Here is a 25,135-nt window from a genome sequence, read left to right as displayed (position 1 = left end):
ACAAATCAAAAAATGAGATAACACCTGTAAAGAATGCTCAGCTGCCGTTTTTGAGGCAGTACAAACAAATAAAAATGCCTGATGCCTTAACAATTTAGAAAAAGCCAATGCGAATTTAAGCAACTAATAAACAGATATATTTATGAGTAACATGTTGCATCCTGAAGTCATAGCCATAAACCACTGTATGGAAAAGTTTAATGAGACAGACCTGATGGAATATTTTATAAACCTGAAGGGTTCATACACATGAGTTACAGTCCCTGGGAACATGTCAAGGTTGAAACTGGACCATTCCCCCAAGTGGGGTATTACAAAGCCTCTGAATCCACCACCTATCTATTTCCCATTTCAGAGATCCACCATAAAATAATGGCTCATAAAATGTGCAAGTGTACTTGATCAGCTTGAGAGCTTACAAACAAGTTTGTCCATTCCATCAAGTCTCAATTTCATAGAAATGTCTCTGTCTCTCCAAGAAAGGGATTAACAAGTGTAAATGTAGAGTCAACTGTTTCTCATTTGCTCAGATGATCTAATCAGGATGCTGTTTGACAGAGCAAACGTTCAAGCTCAAGGAGGTGGAAAACACACAATGCTCTGGGACATTTTCCCACAATATAATGGGTGAGATTATTACAGATTTGCAGGATATTCAGGGAAACACTGACAGCAGTTAAATCCTGGTAACAGACTCACCAGTAGAATCTGAAGCACATTTTTTTCTCAAATGAAAAATGTCTTTTTCTGTCATGCTGTGTGTGTGCGTAATGTGCTTTCTGAAAGAGACTTTTTTTATTCGTAGAAACTTTGCAAGCAGCATGAATTCATACAAACGAGTCAGGAAGTGTGTTGATTTCACAGGCGCTCACTGATGTTAGTGTGCTCACAAACTGACATTTATTATGAAAAATTTCTGTCACTTTTCATCAGATTTTCTCTTTACCCATATGCATTCTTTTTATTTATTTATACATGTCAGTAGCTTAATGACAACTGAGCTGTTCCCATTGAAATGAAATAAAGAAATATTGTATGGGATCTTGTTTGTTCTGCAGGCTCGCAAAATGGATTGCTGGGACAATTTTAAGGAGTAGTATGAGTTATTTGATATCGATGTACCTAAAAGACCTTTGAAACAAAAAACAACAGCAAAAACAATATTATTGAACTTTGCCTGTATTTAAAGGAAGAAGCACATCTGAATGTTTAACAAAGTTTAAGATCCCATGAACAGGAAGTAATACATACAGTATCCGTTTTAACACAAATTTTAATCCACCTTAACTTTATAAGACATTTCACACACGCTGTCTTGCGTAATGTGTGTATGAAGTGTGGAGAAAAAAGAACCGCTACACACCATCCAATGTGAATTCTGGGTTAGTCAGCGGTAGAAATTCAGACACAACAATGATAATTTTGATATTTTGCAAATTGTTGTAGATTTGATATAGATAAATATCTTAGCATATTTATACTGTGTGGTTTTCTTTTGACATTTTTTGCACAGGGGAAAAAACTGTCTGACCCCCCCATGAGTATCACATACACATTCAGTCTAGCTAAGGAGAAAAAAATCTATGAAATGCTTTTTAATTTCATTTTAATATATTAATATCAATGTTAATTTGAACACATTGCTTGGAATAGTTTTCCTGCATAGATTAACAGCTTGGAGTTTTAAACGAAGCTCATCAAACAAGCATCTGTCTTATAACAGCAATGAAGTGAAGCTATGCAGACATGCTGTATAGACAGAATAAACTCATCTTTCCAGTGTTGTGGGAATTCACATTACTAATTGCTGTTCATGCTAATGAAAGCACCTGTTACAGTGTTTATTCTTAATTATTCATGGAGGTGCATTAATTTAAGTTATTAAACAACAACGAATAATAATCAGGAAATCATTAACCTACTTGCTAGAAAACAGGAAATGAGACCCAAGTGCAGATTATAAAGTTTATTAACAACATAAAGGATAAACACATAATCCTAATATTTAATAGGGTATTGATGCTGGTTTGCTTCATATTAATACCACACTGATCTCAAAATCTGCATGACAAAGTTGTTAATCTAAAAGTGAAATATGTTGATGTCATTGATTTGAATCATTTCATCTTGCTTCCAACCAACAGACACAACAAAGCAGCTACACAGCATGATGAATGACTCGAATTGTGAATGATAAGAAAATAAAATACTACTTGCAAGTTGCATTACATAAACACCATTCAGGTAAGTGAATGCAGAAATAGAACTGTGTTTAGAAGGTCAGCGTATGACAAATTATACATTGGCGTTGACCAAAATACTTTGAAAAGCTCTAAATCATGACATCACACTTGGATAGAGATGTTCGGAAAAATTCCTGTAGCAAGCTTTGATCAAAAAGAGCTCAGCTCAGGTTTGGAGTGAAGACGTTGGTTATGTTAAAATCATGCTGAAAAGCAGAAAGCTTCCTCTTCCTTCATTAGCTGACTGGACGACTTCATTCAAAGAGCAAATCTCACTGATATAGAAGATGAAGAAACCTACTCTGATGCACATCTCAATATAAAGAACTGGTTGAGGATTTACCATCCATCCATTCATCCATCCATAGACCCATCCATCCATCCATAGACCCATCCATCCATCCATAGACCCATCCATTCATCCATAGACCCATCCATCCATCCATAGACCCATCCATCCATCCATAGACCCATCCATTCATCCATAGACCCATCCATCCAACCATAGACCCATCCATCCATCCATAGACCCATCCATGCATCCATAGACCCATACATTCATCCATCTATTCTTAAACCAATTAATCCATCCATTCATACACCCATAGATCCATATATCCATCCATCCATCCACCCATCAATCTTTAGCAGCTGCTTTATCCTAAGTTCTCTAGTGGATCCACATTCAGAACAGGTTGCTAGTCCCTTGCAGGACATCAGGTACACAAACATTCTGTCTATGCCACCTACTGGCATATATTTCAGAGGTAGATGGAAACCAAAGAAACCTGCACAGACACGGGAAGAACATGCACAGAAAATCCACATGGACAGCAACCTGAGCTCTGTGCCAATTTGCAAGCCTACAGCTTACGTTCATTTCTATTCTATTTATTTTTAATTGTATAGCGTTTTTAACAATTTAACAATCTAATAAAGAGAAATATTAGTTGAATTGACCTCAAGTCAAGATATCTGTGTGGAGATTTCATGTCCACACTAGAACATTTTCATACTTTTTAGCACCAGTTACCTCAACAAGTTATTGTCCTCATATTACTACAGGTATTTCAAATATCCTTAAATGGTGTGTTTTTCTCCAGCAAGCGGTAAACTGTAATGCAACTACTGAAAAGCTGCATGACTGAGTTCATGAATGCTATAATGAAACCTACTGGGACCAGTCATCATGTTATTCCACAGGAGCTGGCATGTTTTCCCAGATTGCCCTTCACAGTGCTCATGGGCCATTTCTTACACAGATATAGGTGATTCAGATTACAGCCTCCTGCTGGTTTTGTTTTGGTGTGACAGACTCGACCTGTGGTCTGTTGATTGAGTCAGGCTCTTGGTCTATGTGGAAATAAAACACAATCATTGCTGAATGAATGACAACTGAGCAGGAGAGTAATTGTAACTCCGGGACTTCAGTTTTGTGAGATGTCGAGTGATTCTGGATACCTCAATCAGTAGACCTGGGTCCTACAAAACATCGAAGACATGCTTGACCAGCATCCAGTTATTTCCATGCTTGTGATAAGAAAATATGTTAATATATTCATCCAGTGCACTATGAGGTGACAGGGAATGCCATGGAGTGAAATGCAATGGTTTGATTATATTTTAGACACAATTCTGAAAAACAATTAATTAAAATGAAAGTACTGTACATCATACAGGTTATGGAATGTATGCGATTTGACAAACAGATTTAATTAAACCAGTTAATTTTATAAAACTTTTGCCAAGTTTGCTATTTATCCCAATGTTTGCAATTCATCATTTATTATTCAAAACACAAAGCTACAATTAACATAACAGATGGTGATGCATGTGGGTGGAAGAAGCAAATGTTCATTGATTAAAAAGAAAGTGGATGAAAAGCCATTAAAAATGAATCTATTCATTAGAAATGTAATTTGATAATCATTAGGACTGCATGGCAATGACTATTACTATTAATTAACATTATTATTTGCCTCAACATTGACATCACTAGTATCAAAAAATATTTCAGCCTATTTAAAAACAAATCTTTAATTTTAATCAATCAATGTTTATTCACTGGAATCACATTGTGCTTAACAATATTGACTTTCTTAAAATGTATAAATACTGGTATAAAGTCATACCAATGTATCGTCACTCACCTAATTACATCACTACCCAAAAGACGTCAGCATGACTCAGAAACCCATAAAACACAGAAGTAATTTTGCAAGCAAGCGCTCTGTGAATGAATAAAAAGCCTAAAATGGCTCACAGATGCATCATATAGGCATAAATGCATCATTACACCAAAGAGGTTAGGGGTTGATAATAAAGAAGGCGACCCTTTCCAAGGATATGAGTCATGCTTCAATTTCCGTTGGAACAGATTTCCTGCCCGTGTCATGGTGCATGGGGCATCATGGTGTGTGAGTCCATTCTAATGCAGAGCGATCATGGATCACTTCTGAGGTGTACCTCAGCTACTGAAGCCTGTTAGAATTAGTAGAAGCGCAGGGGGACAGAGAGAAAACATGCCAGGAATAATAAAGGACTCCAAGAAGAAATGAAAAGGCCATAGCAACCCACTTTGACTAACCCTGAAACTCAATATCACTAATCAAACCTATGCATGGGCTGATGAGCTGTCACCTGTGTTAAAAGAAATGAAGGAGCAAATGTCCCCAAAATATGAACCAGTTTCCCCTCAGAAATGAAAACAACGCTTCAAAATGAATGAATGTAATATTATGTATAATGAATTCTTGCATTGCATAGGCTTCCCTGTCTATCATTAATATTGCAGCTGATTTATTAACATGATATTCCAACTAAGCATGACAGTCCATTGAGAGAGAGAGAGAGAGAGAGAGAGAGAGAGGGAGAGAGAGAGAAGGAAGCTCTCACAGTCTCCATCAGTGTTAATGCTCAGCATGAAGGAGAAACTGAAAGATTGAGAGATTTTGTGTGAGACAGAGAGAGAGAGAGAGAGAGAGAGAGAGAGAGAGAGAGAGAGAGAGAGAGAGAGATAGGGAGAGAGAGAGATCTCCAGCAGTGCAATGTTAATCATCAGCAATGTGTTTGCTCTGTTTATGATTCAGGCCTCGGCATTGACACTTGAGTGGGATTCTATTAGCAGAGGGCAAAGCTTTATATTGGACTAGAAACGACAAACTATATTCTAATAAACTAGTAAACTGTGGGATAAGAAGATCGTTCCAAACTAATGCAGAGCGATCTGCATATATATATACACGCACACACACAGAATCGTCCCTGCCAAGGGAATACAGTAAGCGTGCAAGAGTCTAATATATAATCAGATTGAATTATGGGAGCTTATGAAAGCTCCTTAATCACTTAAAAAGTTTCTACACAGTACTAAAGAACATATATAGTATAATAAAATGCTAAACATCCCTGATTTTAACATCAAAACAAGACATGCCTGCAAAACGAGTTGAAAATAACAGCCTTCAACAGCAGATTTTTCTCTAGGCTTCTGTGCCAATTTAACTCTGACAGAGCCAAATTAAAGGAATAGTGACTTTTGCTTCTTGCTTTTACATTTTACACTTTTTGCAATATTATTGCAATAGCCTTGCAGCTTCAGTGCAAATATGATTCAAATGTTAGACATTGGTACAATGACTAAATGAATGAAAAATGGTGAACATATGGTGAATTATTTTAATACAGTACATATACAGTGCACTTGGATGCTTTTAAAGAAAAGCTAAGAGTTCATTTAAAATTGGCAATATTGTTTTGCTTCGAGTAAAGACAACCAGAAAAAGTGATTGAACTGCAGAGTCCGCTCCCTGGGGCATCTGTCTCGCACAAGCATCCAAGCACATGCCATTGTTACAAAATCCCTGAAACAGATGCAATGATGAACCCATATTCATATTCCAACAGAGTGGCCAATCTCCTAATCAAGCTCTTTGTGTTTGTATGTGTGAGTAGGTAGTGGTTCTTTAAATCACAGCACCTCGCACTCACATCTCTGCAGCGGCTTCATCCTGGAATAAACCTACATCGTGTCTGCTCTTGTTTCCTCGGATGGTGCAAAATACCATCATATTTAACAACAAGCAACCCTTGTCCCGTATTATACCCTGCTTTCTTTACTGTGCAATACATCCAGGTCTGAATCTGGTAGGCTAAAGTTTCTTGTCATGTGTCATGTCTAATGCTTACAACAGGACTGACACTGAAGACATGCTGCATCCGTTCTGAGTCATGTATGTGCTCTTATGCAATTCTAAATGCAACAGATTTGCAACACTCAGCCTGTGCAACCAAATATATATGTAACAGGTTTTTAAGCACAGTACTTCATGATGCTATTGATCTGGAAATACACCCCCCAAAAAAAATCAATTAACACTTGAGAAATAAGGGAGGAGGTTGGAATTCAACCCATGCAACTGCTGTCATGGGCGGTGAAAGAAAGAAAGAAAGAAAGAAAGAAAGAAAGAAAGAAAGAAAGAAAGAAAGAAAGAAAGAAAGCATGCATGAAATAAACACACATGCAGTTCAAGATACCTGAAGTGTTTCTTTTTTCCTCTAAACCCAGAGTCGGATAATGTGAGCGGTGCGCATTTTAAACTCTCTCCATGCATTGATGCTCTAAGGTTCCGTGTCCCCTGCTGTATCTCGTGCGCGCGCGCTCCTCTCTCCGTCTCTCCTCTCTCTCTGTCTCTCTCTCTCTCTCTTTTCCTCTTCTTTTTTCTCTCTCTAGCTCTTCTGTCGTGTCCTGTTTTCTCTCCACAGAGTCTTTAGGCAGACAGAAAATTCCCCCACGCAAATTCAAAGTATATTCCTCAAGCACGAACGTGTGGTCCGACGGACGATACAAATAGATCTTCTGTCGTACGTGTGCGCGCTTCTCTGTGTGACGGGCGGCGGAGCTCTCTCTCTCTCTCTCTCTCTCTCTCTCTCTCTTTCACTCTCTCTGTGTCTCTCTCTCTCTCTTTCACTCCCCCCCCTCTCTCTCTGTGTCTCTCTCTCTCTCTCTCTCTCGCTCTCTCTTTCACTCTCTCTGTGTCTCTCTCTCTCTCTCTTTCACTCCCCCCCTCTCTCTCTGTGTCTCTCTCTCTCTCTCTCGCTCTCTCTTTCACTCTCTCTGGTCCCCCCCCCCCCCCTCCCGCCGTGTCTCTCTCTCTCTCTCTCTCTCTCTCTCTCTCTCTCTCTCTGGACACCGGGCGTGTTTCCTTCAGCAGTGTCTCCCCCCAGGTCCTGCTCTTCCATTCCAAATCTCACACTGTTTGCTATTCCAGCACACATGATGAAACTCATCCTGAGGATAACGTGTGTGCGGGATCAGTAATTCCCATAGTTCCCCTGCTCACCTGACTGAACTCCTCAGCTCATTAACATACCAGCCAATGAGGTTGACTGGGTATCAGAACCTCATAATGTGCAGATCATCACACACTCACATCAATACGTGTTTGTTCATTCATCTTCAGTAGACACTTGATCCTGGTCAGTGTTACAGTGAGCATGAGGCAGTTCTCAGATGAATGGAAAAAGGAGGAGCAACCTTGATGGGACACTAAATGATTGCAGGTTACCATACTGTACATGCATTTATTCAAACCTACAAACCAGTGAACTGGAGGAAGCCCACATGAGCACAAGGAACACATTTTATTTCTTTATTTTTAGGTGTTGGGGGAATAATGTTTTTCATCCAGGAATTCCGTATTTTAACACCTAATGATATTTAACTTCATTCTAAAACTATTCAGTGGATGAAGGAGACGGATGCTTTAGAAGTGTTATAAATGTGTAAATAAACTCTCTCTCTCTCTCTCTCTCTCTCTCTCTCTCTCTCTCTCTCTCTCTATCTATAAATATATATATATATATATATATATATATATATATATATATATATATATATATAAAAAACTCTAGTAGCATTCAGATATAAAAGCAATCAGATGCAGGTCAACAGCTTCAGATAAAGTTCACATCCAATAGAATGTGGGATAGGAATATTTATATAATGCCATAAACCTTATTATGAATAAATATAGTCAGATTTTATAGTCAGAATTATAGTCAATAACATTCAGATTTTACCTAAAGCCATATGTAGACATTATATATCGAACAAACCGGGTGACTCTTAGAAGTAAAAGCAGAAATGTGTACAACAAAAACAACAACAATTAAACAAAGATATAGAAACCTTTACCCAGGTGGAACAAGCCACCTTCAAAGTAAAAGATGAGAATTCACATTTATTTTAGGATTAAAGGTGAGGAGACAAAAATTGGATTCAAATTCAATTGCTAATTGTCACATACACAGCCATACAGGTATGGCATGGTGAAATGCTCTTGGATTGTCCATATCATAAAAAGTAGAATAGAAATAGTGATATTACTGTATGTTAGCTATCTGGTTGAATATGGAGGTGACATTTATTTCAGCATCTTTTGTGTTCATCAAATGGCAAAGAAGAGCAAAATTAGAAAGATGAAAGCTTTAATGGTGGGTGTCCAAATTAGCTTGTCACTTAATTATCACCTTTAATCCGGTATAAAAGGTGTGGACTTACACTGGCATCACTTAAGTGTTTCTGTCTGATCCTTTCTGTCAGATCCTTGTCCAGGAAGTCAGCACCTCATGGCTAAATCAATGCACATCTTCACATCCTACATTTATCTTTATCTCTAAGGGAATTGTTTCTGATCCTTGCACTGTGTGGGACCAAGTCTGTAACCGGGTTCTTGTCAGATCTGGCTCCGCATTGGTGGAACAAACGGTTCAGTTTTTAGCATTCGACCAAGCATACATAATGGAGCAATACTGCTCATTACATAACAGTCTTCTTTACCTAATAACCTGTCACTCATAGCTCCAGATGATATAAATATAGATCTGTTATAAAAAAAAAAAAAAACTAAATTACTAACAAACTAACATAAATTAAAATATTCAAAAAGAGTAAAAAAAAGTCTACAAGACTTTGTTGGGTGTGCACTGTGATATTAAAGATACATATTTAATACTTCACTAATAAATATGACTTCTACATTTCAATGAAAATTGAAACAAAATTGGGATTTTTTTTGTTTTTATGTTTATATAATCTAATACTAAGTACCACACACAAACCTACATGCAAGAAACAAAGGTTTAACCACTTTCACTTTAGGAGAATAGCACACAAAGGAACTCTGGTTGTTTTCCTGTAGAAATGTAACTAGGCCTGCTGAACAAGCATAAATCACTGCTCTTATATATGTTTCCTGGAGAGTAAAGAAAGTAGGTACATTGAACTATAAAAAAAGAGCTAGGAATTTGTTCTGCCTGGATTGGAGCTTCTGCTCTTGTGACCATGTGGATGCTCCTACATGGATATTCTAAAGACATGCATTTTCAAAAAAGTTTATACTTAAGATCCAGCCTTACTTCAGTGGATAATCTTCTAACAACTGCTATTATAATCATAAAAGCTGTCTCCAAAGATTCTTCACAATATGCTTACATCTTTTTTAACACACGTACTGCAATTTTTTCTTTCAAATACTGATTATAATAATGATTTATTAATATTATTATAATGATTTATAACACCTCCAATCCTTGTGCCACCTAGAAGAGAGGTGAATGCCATTTAATCTCAGAGGGTTTTCCTTTCCTACAGCTGGATTTCTGTTAAGGTGCCTACGATGAGCTCTGTTCAAATGGCTATAAGAATAAGATCCAATTGAATATAATAACATTTCTTAGTTTTGCAATGTTTCTGAAGTGGAAATAGGCTCTCCTCTTATTCAAATAAGTGGCTGGCATCAATAACCATGCCAAGGTTTTTCACAGCTTCACATGATGCAACGTCAAGAGTTACAATATAATCAGAAAACTTACTGCTAGCTGCCTGAGGCCCTAGTCAGAGTGTGTCTGTCTTCTTGGAAATATGTAGCGTGAAGAGTTTAATCTTTGACATAGTCCTCAAAACGATTAAGCTGGTGTGTCATCAGCATAGCAACGGAAGCTAATACCATGTTGACGAATAATTGAATAATTGACCTTGGACCCATGTACACACAAGCAACATAATCTAGTAGCACAAACAGTCTGGTTGTGATCATTTGTGCATGATATGTTAGAAAGGCAGTACTGTGTTTGGTCCATGAGCTCATCCTCTGTCTGTGCAATCCGCTGCTTACAACGAGTGCTTTTATGTGCTTGCGTTTCACTTGTTATCATAAAGTACCATTAAAAAAAGACAAATCACATCAGAAACTATTCATAATCTGCTCTATTTAGGGAAGTGCATAGTGCTTAATTGGACTATCAACAATACATAATACAGTGACCTGAAGTGTTAATAATCCTGCATTGTGTTAATAACTACACCAGTGCTGAGGCAACCTTTTCAGTTTAAAGCTCAGGGGGATTATTAAGATTAATTTCTGTTTTAGAAACCTATTACACAGACGTAACTCAGCTCTCTTATTACTGGTCTAATATTAACATCCATCAGTCCATTGAAACTGAACCTCAGAATGAAAACTACACAAGTAAAAGTAATAAATGCTGTGATGTGAAAGTATGTGAATTCATCTCACGCATAATGAAGTAAAGCACAGGCAAACAGAAATTATTACTATTTTAAATACGGCAAGCAATAGAGAATTAGAGAAATGAATAATATTGAACGACTACACGTTTAGACAACTTGGGTTGTGATCTTGTGACCTCCATTGCCAAATCATACGATTTACATCATTTTATCCATTGCATGATTCTTGTGTTCTTGTGTATCATTGTGTCATTTCTTCTCTAGCACACGATGGACAATGGAGAGAAAGCTGCAGAGACGATAAGCTATGACATAACTTCTACATGTAATATAATTTAATTATTTAAAGACAAAATATTGTTTCCGTTCTATACAAGAAGTGACTAAAACGCTTGGTGCCATTGACTGCTAAGTTAAATGCTAACATCACAGTTTGGTAAATTAGACAGTTAACACAGAGAAGGAAACAAACAATACAATACATTGTAACAGATTTGAAACTATGATTTGTTTAGCAAAATCAGCACTTAATTCAACGTTAATTCAACAGTCATGCAAGCCCTTCACATCCGTTTGACAAACAATATCACAATATCAGCATTTATTAGATTTGATTCAGATCAAGTGACTTTGACTCAGTCGTGATGTTGAGCATTAAAATGCCTGCTAGAAAATAACTTGCTAGGACAAAATAACAAAGTGAAAAGATTCTAACCCTCTTAAGTGTCTTACGTACAAATTGGCATACTGTAACATTCCATATCATATAACCATTTTTATTATAATTCCAGTTGGAACATAACAATAGAGTGGGACAATATTTCATTTATGATGCTGAAGAAAAAAGACTTTCCAAAAAGTCCTTACATGATTTGTATTCAGAAACGTCCCAAGACTCTTTGTGTTTGTTCTGGTTTTGTATAGTTTGTATAGTTGCTTTTTTTTTCACCGCTGCTGCCATGTCCACATCTTCTTCTCAGTAACACTGAGCAAGTGGTTCAAGATTTTTTTTTTAACAGATTTATTAAACAGTGAATAAATTTCAAGCATAACTGGTTGTTTTTTTATATTATCTTATATTATTATATTTATTTATTTAATCTTTCACACAGTGTAAAGCGGTGCTTTATGAACTGCATAACAAATGTTCTTAACCTTTATTTTGAACAAAAAAGCATGCCTGTCATTTTGACAGCTAGGATGAAGAAGAGTCAAAAATCACTAAAGACTAAAACAAATAAAAAAAAATTTATTTCAGTGCTCGTTCATGCTCTGCCAAATGCTATAAATATAAATGTAAAAGAAAAAAGAGTTCAAACTGATATTTAATAGATATTACTCTGTTGAGGACTGTTATGTTTGTGTTTTAGGCAGATATCGGACATGAATATGATTGACTGTTGCAAGCTAAGAGTCAGCTTACGATGCTGTGTGTCTCGCCTCATACTAGCTCTTTAGTGAAATGTCTATTATCCTGTTAGATCTTTATAAAGGAGGAACCTTGTGCTTAAGACCCTGTCTGTTTTAGCAGAATATAGAAGAGAAAAAAGCATACCAGCAACTCATCACACAATCACAGAGTGAGCTAAAGTGAACACGGTCCGTAAATCGAGGACATGAGTTTGTTTGCCTATAAGAATCACAATATTATTAGATAGTAATATCTTACTAACAGCTTTTTAAACAGGAATGCTTTGACACATCTATACACAAGTTACCCAAGTCAGAATATCATGCCATGGTAAAGCAGTCTAAGAATATCATGGAGGTGGCAAAACTTTAAGAGGTGCTAAGAAAAGTGGAACATTTTCTTAAAATGGAAGCTTTTTGTCTAGCCTGTTCAGGGTTAAAGTTAATTCTCACCTCTACCCTTGGAGATAGAGTGTTCACGTTCTCCCCATGCTTCAGGGGTTTCCTATGGCTACGCTGGTTTCCTCCCCCAGTCCAAAGACGTGTCGTAGGCTGATTGGGATTTCTAAATTGTTCATAGTGTGTGAGTACCTGGAAGAAACAACAGGGACATGTGGAGAACTCTATGTACATAGGGCAGAGGTGGAAATTGATCCTCCAACCTCAAAGGAGTGAGGCAAATGAGAGCCACTAAGCCACTGCACCCACATTGTTCTCAGTCTTGAAAAAAGCTGGTCCTCTTGTAAGCAATGTAAGCAATGTCTAGTGAAAATGGATGTAGACATTTTGGATAGAGACATATATACATATATGTATGTCTGGCATGAACTTATATGCAGTAATGATCTAAGCAGTGATGCACATGTCTGATATGTTTGGAAAGTATGCATGATTCTAACACAGTTACACAATGTACTCAAAAATGAAGGCTTTTGTTTTTAAGGAAATGAACTGATTTGCATCCTGTAATTGCTTCATGTCATTTATTAATTACAATGCCGTACTTTAATTAATTGCCATATATGTTCCCATTGTTTGGTTGGACAGCCAGACAGACATGACATCAATGATTTAAAGTGATTACAAGAGAAGAGCTGAGTTTTGCTCCACGTATCCAGCATATATGATTAGTCAATGATGTGCAATTGGCTTGGAAAACTGGACAGATGGGAAACAATGTGAGCTTCAATAAGGCTCCTGGAATGACATCTGTCCCTGACAAATGCATCGCCCCCACTCCCTCACCATGACCCCTGACGTCAAGTGCAAACGCTTCGGTTGTTTTGAACCTTCGCATCAGGGTGGATTGGGTTAACCATTCAATTAAAGTGAAACACACACACACATCACATCAGGAGTTTCATTACAGGCTCAGACACTGAGTCATCAAAGGCTTCTTTATACTGCAGTAAGGGGATCAGCCAACCCTCTTTCATGTCTTAATTAAAAGTGCTGTTGAGGAAAACGGGGTGACTAAAGGGCTGTGATATAAATTTTGATTTGTCAAATAAATGAATAAATGAATTTATGTTCATTAAGTATGATTATATATATATATATATATATTATATATATATATATATATATATATATATATATATATATATATATATATATATATATATATCTAGAAGGGGTGCTGGAAAGTGCTCCAACCGGGGACTCCATCGTTCTACTGGGGGACTTCAACGCTCATGTGGGCAGCGACAGTGACACCTGGAGGGGCGTGATTGGGAGGAACGGCCCCCCCGACCTGAACCCGAGTGGTGTTCTGTTATTGGACTTCTGTGCTAGTCACAGTTTGTCCATAACGAACACCATGTTCAAGCATAAGGGTGTCCATCAGTACACATGGTACCAGGACACCCTAGGTCGGAGGTCGATGATCGACTTTGTGGTTGTTTCATCTGACCTCCGGCCGTATGTCTTGGACACTCGGGTGAAGAGAGGGGCGGAGCTGTCAACTGATCACCACCTGGTGGTGAGTTGGATCCGATGGCAGGGGAGGAAGTTGGACAGACTTGGCAGACCCAAACGTACTGTGAGGGTCTGCTGGGAACGTTTGACAGAGTCTCCAGTCAGAGAGAACTTCAACTCCCACCTCCGGCAGAGCTTCAACCAGATCCCGAGGGAGGTTGGAGACATTGAGTCCGAGTGGACCATGTTCTCCACCTCCATTGTCGACGCAGCCACTCGGAGCTGTGGCCGTAAGGTCTCCGGTGCCTGTCGTGGCGGCAATCCCCGAACCCGGTGGTGGACCCCGGAAGTAAGGGATGCCGTCAAGCTGAAGAAGGAGTCCTATCGAGCCTGGTTGGCTCGGGGGACTCCGGAGGCAGCTGATAGGTACCGGAGGGCTAAGCGAGCTTCAGCCTGGGTGGTTGCGGAGGCAAAAACTCGGGTCTGGGAGGAGTTTGGTGAGGCCATGGAGAAGGACTATCGGTTGGCCTGGTTGTTTACAGTGGGAGTGGGAATCTGCTGACTTCGACTGGGGACATCCTCGGATGGTGGAAGGAGTACTTCGAGGTTCTCCTCAACCCCACCGACATGTCTTCCATTGAGGAAGCAGAGGCCGAGGGCTCAGTTGTGGACTCGTCGATCCCCCAAGCTGAGGTCACTGAGGTAGTTGAGAAGCTCCTCAGTGGCAAGGCACCGGGGGTGGATGAGATCCGCCCTGAGTACCTCAAGTCTCTGGATGTTGTGGGGCTGTCTTGGTTGACACGCCTCTGCAACGTCACATGGAGGCTGGGGACAGTGCCTCTGGACTGGCAGACTGGGGTGGTGGTCCCTCTGTTTAAGAAGGGGGACCGGAGGGTGTGTTCCAACTACAGGGGGATCACACTATTCAGCCTCCCCGGAAAAGTCTATGCCAGGGTACTGGAGAGGAGAATTCGGCCGATAGTCGAACCTCGGATTCAGGAGGAACAATGCGGGTTTCGTCCCGGTCGTGGAACACTGGACCATCTCTATACCCTCGCCAGGTTGCTGGAGGGTTCCTGGGAGTTTGCCCAACCAGTCCACATGTGCTTTGTGCATCTGGAGAAGGCATTCGACTGTGTCCCTCGTGGTGACCTGTGGGGGGTGCTCTGGGAGTATGGGGTCCGGGGCCCTCTGCTAAGGGCTGTCCGGTCCCTATATGACCGGAGCAGGAGTTTGGTTCGCATTGCTGGCAGTAAGTCAGACTTGTTCCCGGTGCATGTTGGACTCCGGCAGGGCTGCCCTTTGTCACCGGTCCTGTTCATTATCTATATGGACAGGATTTCTAGGCGCAGTCGGGGGCCGGAGGGAGTCCGGTTTGGGGACCACAGGATTTCATCTATGCTTTTTGCAGATGATGTTGTCCTGTTGGCTTCCTCAAATCAGGACCTTCAGCGTGCACTGGGACGGTTTGCAGCCGAGTGTGAAGCGGTGGGGATGAGAATCAGCACCTCCAAGTCCGAGGCCATGGTTCTCAACCGGAAAAGGGTGGCTTGCCCTCTTCAGGTTGGTGGGGAGCTCCTGCCTCAGGTGGAGGAGTTTAAGTATCTTGGGGTCTTGTTCACGAGTGAGGGAAGGATGGAGCGGGAGATCGACAGGCGGATCGGTGCATCTTCTGCAGTGATGCGGTCGATGTACCGGTCTGTTGTGGTGAAGAAAGAGCTGAGCCGCAAGGCGAAGCTCTCTATTTATCAGTCGATCTACGTTCCTACCCTCACCTATGGTCATGAGCTTTGGGTCATGACCGAAAGGACAAGCTCCCGGATACAGGCGGCTGAAATGAGTTTCCGCCGCAGGGTGGCTGGGCGCTCCCTTAGAGATAGGGTGAGGAGCTCGGTCACCCGTGAGGAGCTCAGAGTAGAGCCGCTGCTCCTCCACATCGAGAGGAGTCAGCTAAGGTGGCTCGGGCATCTGTTTCGGATGCCTCCTGGACGCCTCCCTGGGGAGGTGTTCCGGGCATGTCCAACCGGGAGGAGGCCCCGGGGAAGACCTAGGACACGCTGGAGGGACTATGTCTCTCGGCTGGCCTGGGAACGCCTCGGTATTCCCCTGGAAGAGCTGGAGGAAGTGTCTGGGGAGAAGGAAGTCTGGGCGTCCCTGCTTAGACTGCTGCCCCCGCGACCCGGCCCCGGATAAGCGGTAGAAAATGGATGGATGGATGGATAAAATGAGAAAATATTATTAAAGAATTTTTTTTTTGTGCTTAGATGTATGTATATATACAGGCTTTTGAATTTTAATAAAGACGTTAATAAAAGACAGAAACAAACACCGAAAATGGACGAAAATGACATAATACAAAATGAGGACAGAGATTTGATTAGGAAAAAAACAACTTGTAGAATCTTCATGCCTCAAACTAATGCTTTAATACTCACAAAGTAAAACCACACACACTCACACACACACACACACACACACACACACACACAAACACACACACACACACCCCAAACATACAGAGTCTGGCCTAATTCAAAGTATACTAGGATAAACTGGAAGTAAGATGGAAAACGAAAACTAAGGAGCCGAGACTGTGACAGTATGTAAAAAAGAGAGAAACAGAGAGAAAGCAGTGAAGAGGAAAATCTGTTCTGTCTGCTGAGAAAAATGGAAGAAAACTTGACAGGCTTGTAGTCAGAGTTCAGTCTTCTGTTCAGTGAGTGAAAAACAGCAACTGAGCGTCACAAAGAAGAAAATGTAGACCTAGAACAAATTTACTATTTCCTCTGTGTCTGTGTGTTTTGTGTGTGTGTGTGTGTGTGTGTGTGTGTGTGTGCGTGTGTGTGTGTGTGTGTGAGATAGGCTATATAAACAGACAGAAAACAGCCAATTTAAAAAAATACATTTGCAATTTGAAGACATAATCTTAGCTGTAAAGTCTAATATATTGTAGTCTTTGTACACTAAGGGGGGACACGGTGGCTTAGTTGTTAGCACTTTCACCATATACCTCCAGGGTTGGGGGTTCAATTCCCGCCTCCGCCTTGTGTTTGTGGAGTTTGCATTTTCTCCCCGTGCCTCGGGGGTTTCCTGCGGGTACTCTTGTTTCCTCCCCCAGTCCAAAGACATGCATGGTAGGTTGATTGGCATCTCTGGAAAAATTGTCCATAGTGTGTGATTGCATGAGTGAATGAGAGTGTGTGTGTGTGTGCCCTGCGATGGGTTGGCACTCCGTCCAGAGTGTATCCTGCCTTGATGCCCGATGACGCATGAGGCACAGGCTCCCCGTGACCCGAGGTAGTTCGGATAAGCGGTAGAAAATGAATGAATGAATGAATGTACACTAAGTGAGCATTTAGTTTGTAAATTATTTAGGTCCAGAGTCAAATACGTAGAGTCGTACCTGTAACAGTCAGCTAGAACAACCTCTTGTTAAATCATAACTCTCTACAGACACAGTGCTGTTGAATCCTTGGATCTGATTGGTTGGATGATTATTTTGTTTATTTGTTTTTATTTTGCTCTGTCAGCTGTAGTGCCAGCTGTAATACAACATATTATTTATATTAATGTATTTGTTCTAATACATTATCATTTCTATAGTAACAGATCATTCACAGGAGCTGGTGCAGTGGTCAAGCCACAAAATCTAAAGGTAATATTAAATCGATTCAATAAAGTATAATCATTGATATGTTGAAGCTTTCTATACAAATACATTTATGTAACATTTATAGAAGGGTACCAGCACTTTGTAACTGTCGGTATTTAGTTTATGTTTTAGCTGTGTTGACATTTGTGCCAATAAATTACAAACTTTTCAAATTGAACATGATGTCAGTGAGCTGTACTTCGCTTTGCTGTGAAACACTCACACTTTAAAAGCTACAAGTACCTCTGACATCTTACAAGGGCATCAGGCAGTTTTTTTCTTGAGTGAATCACATCTGTCAGGGTTTTCAGACTGACAGTATGTATCAGGAGAGCCTCAGTTTCCAGGCAAAAAATGTTTTCAGGACCAGAAGATCTGCAGTGATGGAGGAACACAGCTTGAAGCCAATCAATGTCTTCTAGAGGAATCAATTAAGAAGACATGAGGCAAGAATGTACTGCCTTTTTCCTTCATGCATAGAGAGCAAATGAGGAAAAGCTTTATTTTCTTACCGTTGTAGTGAAATTACACAGTGATGCTAATGAGATGGAAGGAAGACAAGGTTGGATCGTAACGTGTGACCTTGGCAGCTTCGTCAAAAGTAGAGTGTCTTAAGATTTAAGGTCATTCTCACATGGGTGAAACTAGTTCCATCTCATGCATCAACTTAATTATAGGAAGTGACTTCTCGGGCACTTAGTCAAGGTGTACAGTTTAAAGATATATACATAACTAAAATAGTTTCTTTCTATCACAAATAGATATTTGAAGCTAGATGTATGCTTTTTTGTGCTACAAGGCTAGTATTACTGACACCTCAGGGAAGAATTTACCTGACACTTTAACCTTCCTTCATTTATATGTCAATTTGTTTGTTTCTCCTGTCCATCATTGGTGTGCTTTCATATTGTGTCCTGGTGTTCTATATTAAGCTCTTATTTTCTCTATATATTCCATACCCTGCTGTTTCATGTTAAATATTTCTGTATCGTTAAAAATCTTGAGGATTTTGTTTATCAGCTGCCTGCTTTAACACATGACTCATACACTCATAAAGATCACATCAGTTTTATACAGTATACGTCAATCCTGCCACCAACTACCATATTCACCATACACACAAATAGTGCTTATAAAAACAATAAGGCCATGAGATATTGCTGTATTAGGAATACAATTCAAATAAATTTGAAGGTTGAAACATGGACACCACAGATTGCAGCAGGTGGTCTTTACATGGGTGCCATGGACAGCTTAGACAATTGTCCTGTATTTATGTTTATGTCCTGTGCCATGTGCTTTTGTTTATGTTTTGTGTTTTTATGTGTGTTTGCCCCACCTGATCCTTAGCCCGTTCCCACCTCTACACATTCACTTCACTGTTCTTTACCTGATTACCTCCACTATTTATACCTGTTGTCTTGCGCTGTCCTGTTTTATGTTTTATAGTTGCTCTCCCTAGTGTATCTTCATAAAACCCCTGTCTGCCTTCTATCCTTGCATTTGGGTTTGGATTTTGACAGTGGGCCCGGTGTAGTGTTTTTTGTTTTGTTTTGTCTTATAAAAAATACCCCTTTAACCTGAACTGTTATTTCAACTCTTCTGTAAAAAATATAGAAAGAACTAACAGAAAATGAAAGTGCTTTATAAATACAATGAATGTAATGAATGAAGATCAACACTGTTACCTGATTAATCCCATTTGTTTGACAAATTTTAAACTGTAACATCAATATTGATTGTCACATTCTTAATACAATAATATAATAGTAATAATAGTATTTGATAAAACTCAATCACTGGGATTTGAAGCTGCAATATTCTCAAATGTGTACAATTGAATTATGGGAATTAATTTGATCATTTTATTGACAGAGAGGCCATATGGGCAGAGGTAGCTCAAATGCTTAAGGCTCTCGGTTGTTAAACAGATAGTCAGGTTTTAAGCCCCAAAACTGCCGAGCTGCCACTGAGGGGCCCCTGATCAAGGCCCTTAACCCTTTCTGCTCCAGGGCTGTATCATGTCTGGCCCTAACTCTGAGCCCAACCTCCAAAGCAGGGATATGTGAAGAAAGACTTTTACTGAGCTGCAATCTATATGTCCTAAAAATAAATAAAGGCTTTTTCCCTTAAGGTGTTTTCACTTTTGGCCCTCATGTGAAAACTGTAAAAAATTTTTACAAAAAATATTTGATGTCATTTATTTTAAATAATCTGAAGTGAAAATATAGGATGTCACAGAAAATGGACTACATTATATACAAAAAGGCAGTTGGATTTAGAGTTCTTGTATCCAGTGACAGATGCTACACAAAGCCAATATATTTGGAAGTTAGGAAGGCCACAGCTCTGGGTTCACAATGTACTGTAATCAATACACTGCTGCTGCCATCTTTCAGGTTTCTGCAGTTCTGTGAAATATTTCCTACAGAAGGTTGATGAAATCAAGTGTAAAAACAAAGAGCATATTCCTCTGTGGTAAAATTATAGCCATTTCATAAGGATTTGTTAATAATTATAATTAGTAGTTGATCTGCCCTTCTGTTTCAAGCTGTTTCAGCATTTTTGTGGATTATTGGGTTTCTGACATCACCCGAGCATCGGGAGTCTCTGCTTTCTATGACAGCCTGAGATATCAAACTGCTTAATTTTTAATCTGCTGAAGGCAAAGCCATGTAGTAGAGGGCTCTGAGCTAATGGCCTAAGATTGGATAACCCGTGATCGCTTCTGGAAATGGCAGAGATCCTCTTCTGGTCTTCTCTGGGGTGGCTTTCATTACATGTGATGGTAAAACAAGCTGTTCTAGGAGCTATTTATCCAAATCAAAACCCATCTGGAGACAAACTCTGTTCAAAACCATCTCATATTGACTGATACGTGACAGCTGCCCATTTTCTAATGCGTCTGTCTTAACTGGAAAACTTGACAATGGAAATTTAACAGAATATCTGAATATCTAAACATCAAATATGTAGTGAATTATTAATGATAGACTGTGCAGTTCAGAGTAATGCACAATTAGACTTGATCCTGGAAAAATTGCTTCTCAGTACTGTTCCATCAATGATAGTGGTATAAACAAGAAATCTGGCATGAAAACTAATGTTGATAGAACATACAATATTTGGGCATTTAATGGGACAGAAAAATATGAACAAGCAGTCTGTGAAAGGGAAAATAAAAATGCCTAAAACGTCATCATAATAATTTTTCATTGCAGTGGTTCTGAGCAATGGGAAAAGAAATACTATGGAAAGAGAGCAGTGATTATAGTTTTATAACACTATAGATGTTCTATATGTCATAAAGTATCTGTATTGTCTTTAGACATCACATGATTACAATCATAACTAATATCTTTCTTTTTCAACATCCCCCCTTCCCAACCCCTGCTTTTTTCACTCTCTCTCTGTCGAGCTACACATGCCACTCCCAAGCTCCCAGTGTTCTGAGATCCTAGACTGATCGTCTCTTCTTCCGGACCTACTTCATCAATCCTGACGCCCTACGCCTGCTTGAAGTCTCGTCGCCTGGTGTGCACTCCGCTGGGGATTGATCTGCATGGACAACAAATGAGTTATGGGATTGCTGTAGATTGCTGGGCCACTCAGAGTCTGTCACAAATTCTTTGAACCACTGTTGTGTCAGTCAGCTTTATGTTCAGGTCTTCATCAGTGATCATATGAAGACTTTGGCAGGAAGAAATTAGTATTGGGTCTGTGGTGAACTCGGAATTTGCTCTGACCTATTAGTTCCCAACTACAAACTGTTGTAGAAAGGACATTATTTACATTTATATGAATGAGGATGAGGTTCCCTTCTGAGCCTGGTTCCTCTTAAGGTTTCTTCCCCATATCATCTCAGGGAGTTTTTCCTTGCCACCATTGCCTCCTGTTTAAACAATAACTTAATTTTAAACTATTCTGTTTCTATACTTCTGTAAAGCTGCTTTGAGACAATGTGAATTGTTAAAAGTGCTAAACAAATAAATTAAATTATATCTACTGTGTGTGTGTGTGTGTGTGTGTGTGTGTGTGTGTGTGTGTGAGTGTGTGTGGTATACAGCGTATACAGGGTATATTTTGGGGTTGGATCTGTGGCCACTCTTTACAACAAGATGCCTGAAGTTAAAAAAAAAAACAGTAAATTAGAGTTTATTATTTTGTGCTATTGTTTTGAAGATACAGTATATTCACCCATGGTTTTTTGTTAGTACCCACCTGGTGTGGTGTCCCATCTTCCTAACACAATGCAGTGTCAGATTCAGGGGTGAGCAAAGTAGGACACAGAACTCACATCGCTATAACAAAGTCAAACCTATCTAAATAACTGTGAATATCTAAAAGCGCAAAATGCTATAGTTTGACACATCAGATTTTCCAGCTTATGTGCAAATACATTTCTTGGTTAGAATCATTGTATAGCAAATAGTGCAAATACATCATATTTGTAGTGTTGTTTTTATCTTTGTATTTATCCTGCATTTGCATTTTATTAAAATTCATGTACATTTTCCAGGCCGGCTATGCCTTTTCTTAACCATGCAATTGTCATAGACAGAGTCAGACTGCACAGACAGACGTGGGTTCAGGTGGAAATGATTTATTAGACATTTCAAACATGAGGCAAAATTAGGGTCGAAAAACAAGCAGGGTTCAGACGATCGGCAAACAGTGGTACAAGGGCAAAGTCAGAAACCAGGTTTGCACACAGAGAACAAGAGACTATGCCTGACACATCACACATAAGGGTTTATATGCATATGTATATTATGAAGTAAAGTAAAAACAGGTGAGTGAAATGAGGGTAATGACCATTTACATTTACGCCATTTGGCAGACTCCTTCATCTACAGCGACGTACAAAAGTGCTTTTAAACCTCTATCAGTGAATACATTGAACACTGGTTCACTAGGTTACAGACTTACCCAGAGACAATACAGGGGTGGATACAAGACAGGAACCAAATCAAAGCACATGTAACGTAAATAAAGCAAACACAAGAAAACACTGAAACAGTGAGAAACATCTTATCGATTAAAGAGATCAGAATAGAATAGCCAGACTGGTCTGAGCTAACAGGAAATCTACAGTAACTCAACAAAGCACAACCATGTGAAGCTGAAAAGCACTTCAACAATAACACAACACACAGAACAGAATCCTGAGGTGGATGTTCTATAACAGCAGAAGAACACATCAGACTCCACTCTTCAGAACAGGAAATTTGCAGCTACAGTAGGCACAGGCTCACTGAATCAGGACAGTTCAAGATTGCAAAAAGACTGAGAATTTTTTTTTAACCTTCATCTAAGTAATCTAAGGCGTCAGATTCCTGCTTTTGGCTGACGGACCGTAAGAAGACTTGGTCTTCTTCTGTCGCATCATTTGATTCAACATGCTGTGCAGAGATGACCTCCATGAATACCAGATGTGTCATTTATTTTGCTGCCTGCATGAAAATGGGCATATATTACTGATATATTATACATAATACAACCTACTCCCTAAGACAGATTCTCATATGTGTGCTCTACTGACAGCTGCTGTGGAAACCTCACACTTCACAAGATAAGAATTCACAGAGAACAGCCATTGTGATCAAACAGCCAGCACAGATCTCTACAGATCACATCAGATTTTTAGCAATCAGATTTTTATTATTTTGTTTCATTAAAAAACTGTCAAGCTTGCTTATAAAATGCTTATAAAATAAGAAAGTGTACAAAATACAACTTGAATACGAACCGGTAAACTAGCTAATAGGACACCATAATTACTGAACATACAGTTGATATGTTGATGATCATATCCGCCTTTTTTGTTTATTTGCTTTAGCTTTTCTCGCGATGAAACAAGATAACAATAACATGATACTTACAATGATGCTAACAGTAACAGTAAATGAGCCAGATCCAGATTCCTGTATAGCTGAAATACTTTCCCCACACACCTACACACACCTACACACACACACACACACACACACACACACACACACACACACACACACACACACACACACTTTCATTGACTTTCCAGAGTGAGTATTAATGCAGTTACTCTTATAACATAATAATAAATACTAATCACTTTAATAACATTAAATGCTTATTTAATGCATACAAAAACATTAACTGATGATCTGTTGCAAACATTGTATGGTTTCTCTTCCCTACAAACATAAATCTCAAGCTGATAGAAAAGGAAAAATATCCTCAGCTGATAAATCCCACCAGCTTTAGTGAGCAGAATGTCTAAAAACAAATTAGCACTAATCACTGAAGATATGACAAAACACAGGTCAGGAATTGGGGTTAATTTGCGGCACTCACTGAAAGTGCTCTGGGCTGCATTTTATTTTTATGAGTGAAAAGGCAAGGTCAAGAGCACTGTGTTGGTTTGAGTACATCTACACCGCGTGACATGGGACCCAAGCACAGAGCTGCTTGGACAGATGGCTATCCCCGGGACACCTTGTCCAACGGGATGTACACTGGGTGAGAACAGGGGGAAAAAACGCTAATATTAGATATATTCAAGTATCTCTCAAGGTAGCAGCACTAACAGATGGTGAAAAGAGCTCTGACTCACGACCCGGGAGGAGAGCGACAGTACAGACTGCTCCCGGATGATGCAGTTTGCAATGAAAGGCAGAAGCTATAAGAGATCCTTGGGGAGAAATAACTCAGTGAAGCTTGCACAACCAGCTTCGTTTCTTTCCTCTACAGGATTTTAAGAGATTTAAAAGGTATTCCTCTATAGCAACGCAACTGCTGACTCTGCCTAGGTATTGTTCTCATGAGGCCCTGACTCTTTTAAGGAACTGTACATGAATAACATTTACATTTATTCATTCTGCAAATTCTATTTTACAAAGCAACTTACAACTGAGGCAAGATACAATTCAGGAATAGAACTGAGAGGTAGCGCTAATACTTTTCTCAAGGTCCCAACTGTGGCTTTGGTTGGTATCCAGTTTGAACTTAGCAGCTTCCAGTCACTAGCACAGATGCTTATGAGTCCAGCTGTCCTACTGTTCGGACAAAGTTTCCTGTTAAAGGTTATGGTGCATCTCAGGTCACTGTGTAAAACTAGACATCCATGGATTCCATTTTTTCAGACTAATCCTTGTGAGCATTATGGTCAAACTGAGCATTATGGAGTTTAAAAGCACTATAGAAAAAAATACCTAAACGTCCTTTACACCTAAATTGTCTTTATCTCAGCTCAATCCCAAACAATATAGATACCATTTGTGATCACATTAAATAAGGAAATTGTCGTTTGTTTTTACAATAACATTATCATTTATGTAACAAAATACACTATAATAACGACCTTGGTGGCATAAATAAATAAAAAATAATTTGTTTAAT

The 25,135-nt window shown here is 39.3% G+C and overlaps 1 protein-coding gene across 1 annotated transcript in view; it reads right to left on the bottom strand.

The window, feature by feature from the left end:
• Positions 1-7,132, bottom strand: part of ptprfa (protein tyrosine phosphatase receptor type Fa) — a 194,593-nt gene extending 187,461 nt beyond the window's left edge. The window contains exon 1 of the mRNA XM_060867851.1: positions 6,780-7,132. The gene's annotated coding sequence lies outside the window, so the exon portion shown is untranslated. The remainder of the gene's footprint in view (positions 1-6,779) is intronic.
• Between the last annotated feature and the right edge of the window lie 18,003 nt (positions 7,133-25,135).

Source organism: Tachysurus vachellii, chromosome 4 (assembly GCF_030014155.1).
Source record: "Tachysurus vachellii isolate PV-2020 chromosome 4, HZAU_Pvac_v1, whole genome shotgun sequence".
NCBI lineage: Eukaryota > Metazoa > Chordata > Actinopteri > Siluriformes > Bagridae > Tachysurus > Tachysurus vachellii.
The sequence above is the reverse complement of the archived record's forward strand: the minus strand, read 5'-3'. Positions and strand labels throughout refer to the sequence as shown.